The following is a 7,882-nucleotide window of genomic DNA, read 5'->3' as shown; positions in this document are numbered from 1 at the left end:
ATGCCAGCTCTGTTGCTTTTCAGAGCTCTATTTTCTATGAAGACATGCCAGTTCTCATTCTGGTCCTTTTTACAATGGCCTAAATTATGCCCTTGTCGATAACTTTCCGTTCAATTGAAAAGTGTGCTTCAAGTTACTGCATGTCACTGTTTCTGTCTTTGGTAGTGTCTTGAAATCATCTGCTATTCCTTATTTCTTCTCCCTGTTCCACTCTACAAACATTGAAAATGGCTGGATCTTCTCTAGGAATACCTTTTTAAAGATGTCGTACTTTTGAAAGCTTTTCCTTTTTTTAAGCTAAGTGAATAAATCGTAGAGAAAAAATACAAAAATCACAGCAAGTATAGATTAGAGGAAAAACTATATTTGAAATACTGTATTTGAAGACATATTACATCATGCTGAGTTAATACATGTATAATCTGACTTTTCATATAGTTTTGTGTTGGGAAGCAAAACATTTGTTTTAGTAATGAGAGTGATGATGAACATTTTTATTTTGCAACAGCAAACCACTAGAAGTAGCCTACAGGACAACAATAAATAGGATAACAGTCAAAAGTCCCTGAGAATTTGTCCTACAGTCTCTCTCTCTCTCTTACTGCCATAGAGACAACACAAAGATAATGATCTCAGTCCATGATAAGGCCTTCAGTCTATATTTATTGTAAAATAAATCATTCACAATAGTGCCAGCTTCCTTACTTCCCCCCTCCCCTCCCCTCCCCACCCCCCTCCCTTCTATCCCCTTCAACCTATTCTCACATTCCCTGGAACCCGTGGATGATGATGATGTCACCAGATAATTCCACAGGTTCAGGAGGAAAGCGGTGGGTGCTGGAAGTAGTTGGGACGTTGGCGGTGGGAGTGGGTGGTTTATGAGTGTGAGGAGGAAGGGCAGTGAATCATATCCCCCAGAGGAAATGAGAGAGAAGCCCCTTGATTATGTTTCATATGTATGGGATGCTTTTTCCCTTTTTTCTTTTTTTTACAGTAACAATAATTTACCCAGCTGCAAAGGACAGCTGCAGTTACACATCCAGACACACGTGACCTCCTGGGCTTAACCAGCATGGCCGTGCACAGACCTTTCAGGGGCAGGTGCAATATATACTGTATCTTTTTAAAGGGCACCCCTCCCCCTGAATTATTTTTAGGTTAGCTAGCTAGTTACAGTGCCTCCTAAAGACATGTTTGCTATCGGGAAAGAGGATGGGCTATCAGCTGATCATTGATGCTGAAGATTGATGTAAATATGCTGTTAGCTAGCTTGATTTCTTTTATGTGGAGGGAACACCTCCCTATCCACATCGATGGATCAGTAGTGGAGAGGGTAGCAAGTTTTAAGTTCCTCGGCATACACATCACAGACAAACTGAATTGGTCCACTCACACTGACAGCGTCGTGAAGAAGGCGCAGCAGCGCCTCTTCAACCTCAGGAGGCTGAAGAAATTCGGCTTGTCACCAAAAGCACTCACAAACTTCTACAGATGCACAATCGAGAGCATCCTGGCGGGCTGTATCACCGCCTGGTACGGCAACTGCTCCGCCCTCAACCGTAAGGCTCTCCAGAGGGTAGTGAGGTCTGCACAACGCATCACCGGGGGCAAACTACCTGCCCTCCAGGACACCTACACCACCCGATGTTACAGGAAGGCCATAAAGATCATCAAGGACATCAACCACCCGAACCACTGCCTGTTCACCCCGCTATCATCCAGAAGGCGAGGTCAGTTCAGGTGCATCAAAGCTGGGACCGAGAGACTGAAAAACAGCTTCTATCTCAAGGCCATCAGACTGTTAAACAGCCACCACTAACATTGAGTGGCTGCTGCCAACACACTGTCATTGACACTGACCCAACTCCAGCCACTTTAATAATGGGAATTGATGGGAAATGATGTAAATATATCACTAGCCACTTTAAACAATGCTACCTTATATAATGTTACTTACCCTACATTATTCATCTCATATGCATACGTATATACTGTACTCTGGATCATCGACTGCATCCTTATGTCACTAGGCACTTTAACTATGCCACTTTGTTTACTTTGTCTACATACTCATCTCATATGTATATACTGTACTCGATACCATCTACTGTATGCTGCTCTGTACCATCACTCATTCATATATCCTTATGTACATATTCCTTATCCCCTTACACTGTGTATAAGACAGTAGTTTTGGAATTGGTAGTTAGATTACTTGTTGGTTATCACTGCATTGTCGGAACTAGAAGCACAAGCATTTCGCTACACTCGCATTAACATCTGCTAACCATGTGTATGTGACAAATAAAATTTGATTTGATTTGATTTGATTTGATTTACCTCTCTGTGTCTTTCTGCCTCCCTCTGCTGCGCATATCAGCCAACCAGACTGAATGTTGATGATGATGTAGGCTAAATCAAGTGTTTTTCAAATGTTTTGCTGCTGTGGCAGTACTGTTGACATTTCAAATAGATAACTAGCTATCTATACACACTAAACCGGTGACTGCATCTCTCAACCCATGCATGTTTGGATACCTGGGTGCTCGCAATCTCTATACAGGACAGAAGTGGTGGGCAAAAGTCACAACCAGGTGCAGGCTAGCGCTATACAGGGCACAACCTGGGTGCAACCAACGGACGGGGTGGGGGGTGGTGAACTTGACAACGACTTGCGGTCAGTGGGTTCCGAACAACAATGACAAAAAAATATATACAAAAAAATTACATTTGGTGGGAAATTATACCACTACCCAAAAGAACACTTTGGAGACTGGAAAGGCAAAGGAGCATGTGCTATTTTTGCATGTACCTGCAACCCAGTTGCGTCTACATTATCTACCTCATGAGATTGACGTCGGCTGTGAATGTGTGCTGTGACATGATCATGATGGGGGGGGAAGTGGACAGTGTTCCTGAGGAGGATGAACTTCTACAGATCCTTGAGTCACTACAAGAGAGGGTTTGGAAATGCAGAAGGAGAATACTGGCTGGGACTGGACAACAGCTTCCATATCAGCCTGAGGAAGAGGTATGAACTGAGGGAGGACATGGACGACTTTGCTTTTTCCCAGGTCAACACCAGTACTCATATTTCTCCATTGGCCCAGAGTCCATTGGGTACACATCAACGGTTTCACCAATGGAGGAGAGGAGACTTGTTGATGGCCCATCAAAATAGACATAAGTTCTCAACCTTTGACAAAGATTAGGACAATTATTCTGGGAACTGTGAAAGAAAATATATATGGGGAGGGGGTTTCTGGTTTAATGAATGCCAGACTACAAATCCCAATGAGGTGTATGTATGGCGAGTGGACATAACACATACTATAGTATCGGTGTTATCCATAGAAATTAAAACCAGTAGATAATGATAGTGCTGACATCATCCATGTATTCCTATGAAAAACTCCCGACGGAGCATGAAGCCAGAAGTATTTGAATTTGAAGCACGCCATATTGCTGAATTGGGCTGAATGGCACCAAAAAGTCGTTAAGGATCATGGTGAAAGTGACCTTACCTAGCAAAGGATCGTGGTCAATGTAGTCATTTTCATCCTGCCTGAGAGAGTCAGCCTTAATGTCTATTGCACGAGGGTGCGAGCCTCCTCGTTGCCTTCCGGCCCGTAATTGGTTTGTTTCAGCACGTGGTCCTGTATGACGACAAATGTAGTAGTCAGAATTTGATTAAATATCTTGATTTATAACTTTGAAATAATTAACCATGGGGATCGAACTTGATCATAAGAAACACATTTTATAGCCCAAAACGGGTAACAATGTTTTTGGGGGTTTGGCCGTTCTGGTGATCGTTTACATAGGCTTTTGGCACCGCAATGTTGCTACGTAGTAGCTGACCAGCAGAGCTAGTGACTACACACTCCAGACCGGACACTGGGGGCCTGTCATTATCTGGATACACTGGAAGGGTTATTATTACTCTCTTAAGTCCATCAGTATGAAAATCAGACCTGTTGTCTCCCGGGACACACACATGGCATGTGGTTTAACAGAGTCTCCAAGAGTTTAGAAGGGGCTGATGTGGGTTGCAAACTACATGATTTGGGATCTGAATTATTTTATTTCCTAAATCTCACTCTCATCTTAAAAACTATATAGGCCATATTCTTGGATGGGGTATTCTCTTAAACTGTGATAAGGTTTCTTATCCTTTGACTTTGATGATGAAAATGTCTCACTTGTATAATCTGTTCCGAGATCAGCCTTTAGTAAGATTAATTATGTTATGGTAGCAGCCCAGAATTACACACAGCTGTTACAAGTTCAATATTTGCCCCAGGGCTTTTAGGAAATACGTGTTTAAAGATCACCCAACTTATTTTCCCTCAACGTCCAGGGATATAGATGTTTGTGAATAGGGTATACATTAGGGATTAACACCAGAAGTCCACATCCAGGGGATTTCTGAAAATGCCCCATCTCATTTCCTTTCTTCCCGAAACCAGGTTTATTTTTAATTGGCAATGGGAAAACATTGGATAAGCAGCTTGTGCAACTGCACGCTGAGCAATACATGACTAAAACACAAGCTTTGGGTTATTGTGTTTTCGCTGTAGTCTGTATGTCATGTTGTGATTACACCAGTATCTATCTGTTCTTAAGAGACTCAGCCAACAAGACAAGACTATCAATAACAAATTCCTGGACAGTACTGAGCATAGATAGGTGAGTGTTATTCTCGAAAAAAGAATAAGGACTTTCCTGGAAAATATCCAAACTTATTACACATGAACAGACTGCAGTGTGAAATAAAACTCCCTTGGGATAGAATTGGACATCAGGAAAGGATATTGGATAGCAACTACTGGGACATTACATGTACTGAACACATGGGGTAAATCCATTTGAATTCAATCACTTTTTGTCAGCACCCCTTCTGATTTGAACAAAGCCTTCCATACATACAGTATTTTCTCTTTTGTAAACCTGAATACCAAAACATTTAAGAGATAAAGGTGGTCAAAGTGTACCTATATTGCATACCCCACCATGGAAAATATAAATGGTTGAGATGAATATAATTTAAAAGCTTGCAAACTTAGTTTTGAATAAAAAAAATTGCATTTTCCATCATTGAACAGAAATTATCGAAAAATATTGAAATCACAACATGCTCCTGAATACGGGGGGGGGGGGGGGGGGCATATTGTGGCTAAAAAATGTGCTAAAATGGAACTAAAATAGACATTTCTACTTTCAAATGGTACAACAAAAATGGTTGAAGGTCCACACTTCGGAGAATGTTAACTTGAATGGGAATATCTATTGTTTTAAATTATACTGTCAACCGTCCAAAGGCAACCTATTGATATCATAGAAACATAAATATTAAAATAGACATGACCATTTATCAATTTCACTTTGGATGGTGTATCAATGCACCTAGTCACTACAAAAATGCAGGCTAGTTTTTTAGGATAAGAATAATCAGAACAGAGCTAAGCACAAGCAAAATCCTACAGGAAAACCTGGTTCAGTCTGCTTTCCAACAGACACTGGGAGACAAATTCACCTTTCAGCAGGACAATAACCTAAAACACAAGGCCAAATAAAATGACAATTTTGACTTAAATCAGTTTGAAAATCTATGGCAAGACTTGCAAATGGCTGTCTAGCAATAATCAACAACCAACAACCAACTTGACAGAGTTTGGAGAATTTAAAAAATAATAATGTGCAAATATTGCACGATCGAGGGGTACAAAGCTCTTAGAGGCTGTAATCGCTGCCAATGTGTGAATACTTATGTAAATGCGATATTTCTGTATTTCATTTTCAATAAATTAGCACAAATTTCACTTTGTCATTATGGGGTATTGTGTGTAGATGGGTGTGAAATAAATCAGTCTGTAACACAAAAAAATGTTTCTGAAGGCACTGCATATCCTGAAGGCACTGCATATCCTGAAGGCACTGCATATCCTGAAGGCACTGCATATCCTGAAGGCACTGCATATCCTGAAGGCACTGCATATCCTGAAGGCACTGCATATCCTGAAGGCACTGCATAGTCGACTGACTTGCCTAGTTAAATAATGGTTAAATAAAATCCTCTACCCCATTCATAGATGCTAACTACCTTTAGTGCCCCGACGCTTGCTTTAAATGCTAATACACATCGTTCATGGTACGTTCATGGAAACATAAGGAACGTGTCTTTCATATCAGCGAGGAATAATAATAAAAAAAGGTTAACCTACTAAACACTTTTATCGGGTTAGGGTTCCTACACGGACACATTTCCATGTTACAATGCTTGTTTACGGAAAACAGATGGAAGACAAAGTCTGGGCTAATTAGTTATATTAGTTAACACCTTTTTGTAAATGGAAGTCGGACTCCACAAACATGTTGTCACTGAACAATACTGCAACGGTGTTAAAACTGGTTGGGGCCTCCTGAGTGGGGCAGCGGTCTAAGTCACTGCATCGCAGTGCTAGAAGCGTTACTACATACCCTGGTTCATACCCGGCCGGCTTCATTGGCCCAGCGTCATCCGGGTTAGGGGAGAGTTTGGCCGGGTACCTTAGTGACCCCTTGTGGAGGGCCTGGTAACTGCAGGCTGACCCCGGTCGCCAGTTGAACAGTGTTGCCTCCAACACATTGGTGCGGCTGGCTTCTGGGTTAAGCTGGCAGGGTGTTTATGAGCGCGGTTAGGAAGGTCATGTTTCGGGGCAAGCAGGACTGCACCTTTGCCTCTCCTGAGCCGGTAGGGGAGAAAATTGGGGAGAAAAAGGTAGCTAAAATAAAAATGTAAAAAAGGTTAAAACAGTGTACAGTAAGGTGTATATTTAGCATTTGTGAAATTATTTTCATGTGATATGAAAGTACAGGGCTTTATGTTTCTAGAACCGTACCACAATCGAATATCAATTCACGTTTAGATGGAGTATTTGGCTGTTATGGCTGCCAGAGCCAATTCGCCCTCTAAACAGAATATGTAGGGTCCTTGGAATACAAGGAGCAATGTTAGTCTCCTTTAGTCCATTATTGGGCTACTATATTCTCTACAAATATGAAATTAAATACAAAACAATTCAGTTTACCTTTTTAGATACAACTTAAAGATTTGAAAATACAGTTATCGGAAGTTTACATACAGTTACGTTGGATTCATTAAAACTAATTTTTCAACAACTCCACAAATGTCTTGTTAACAAACTATATTTTTGACAAGTGGGATAGGACATCTACTTTGTGCATGACAAGTCATTTTTCCAACAACTGTTTACAGACAGATTATTTCACTTATTATTATTATTATTATTAATTCAAGGTCTTTGCATGACATCATGGGAAAATCAAAAGAAATCTGCCAAGACCTCAGAACAGAAATTGGAGACCTCCACAAGTCTGGTTCATCCTTGGGAGTAATTTCCAAACGCCTGAAAGTACCACGTTCATCTGTACAAACAATAGTACGCAAGTATAAACACCATGGGACCACCCAGCCGTCATACTGCTCAGGAAGGAGACGCGTTCTGTCTCCTAGAGATGAACGTACTTTGGTGCAAAAAAGTGCAAATCAATCACAGAACAACAGCAAAGGACCTTATGAAGATTCTGGAGGAAACAGGTACAAAACTATCTATATCCACAGTAAAACGAGTCCTATATCGACATAACCTGAAAGGCCGCTTAGCAAGGAAGAAGCCATTGCTCCAAAACCGCCATAAAAAAGCCAGACTACGTTTGCAACTGCACATGGGGACAAAGATCATACTTTTTAGAGAAATGTCCTCTGGTCTGATGAAACAAAAATATAACTGTTTGGCCATAATGACTGTTGTTGTGTTTGGAGGAAAAAGGGGGAGGCTGGCAAGCCTAAGAACACCATCCCAACCGTGAAGCACGGGGG

At 41.2% G+C, this 7,882-nt stretch overlaps 1 pseudogene; it reads left to right on the top strand.

Moving 5' to 3' along the window:
- The first annotated feature begins 2,806 nt into the window (after positions 1-2,806).
- LOC115117530 (microfibril-associated glycoprotein 4-like) overlaps positions 2,807-7,882 on the top strand; it is an 85,200-nt pseudogene continuing 80,124 nt past the window's right edge.

Source organism: Oncorhynchus nerka, linkage group LG4, assembly GCF_034236695.1.
Source record: "Oncorhynchus nerka isolate Pitt River linkage group LG4, Oner_Uvic_2.0, whole genome shotgun sequence".
Taxonomy (NCBI): Eukaryota; Metazoa; Chordata; class Actinopteri; order Salmoniformes; family Salmonidae; genus Oncorhynchus; species Oncorhynchus nerka.
Note: the sequence above shows the minus strand (reverse complement) of the source record. Positions and strands in the feature narration are given on the sequence as shown.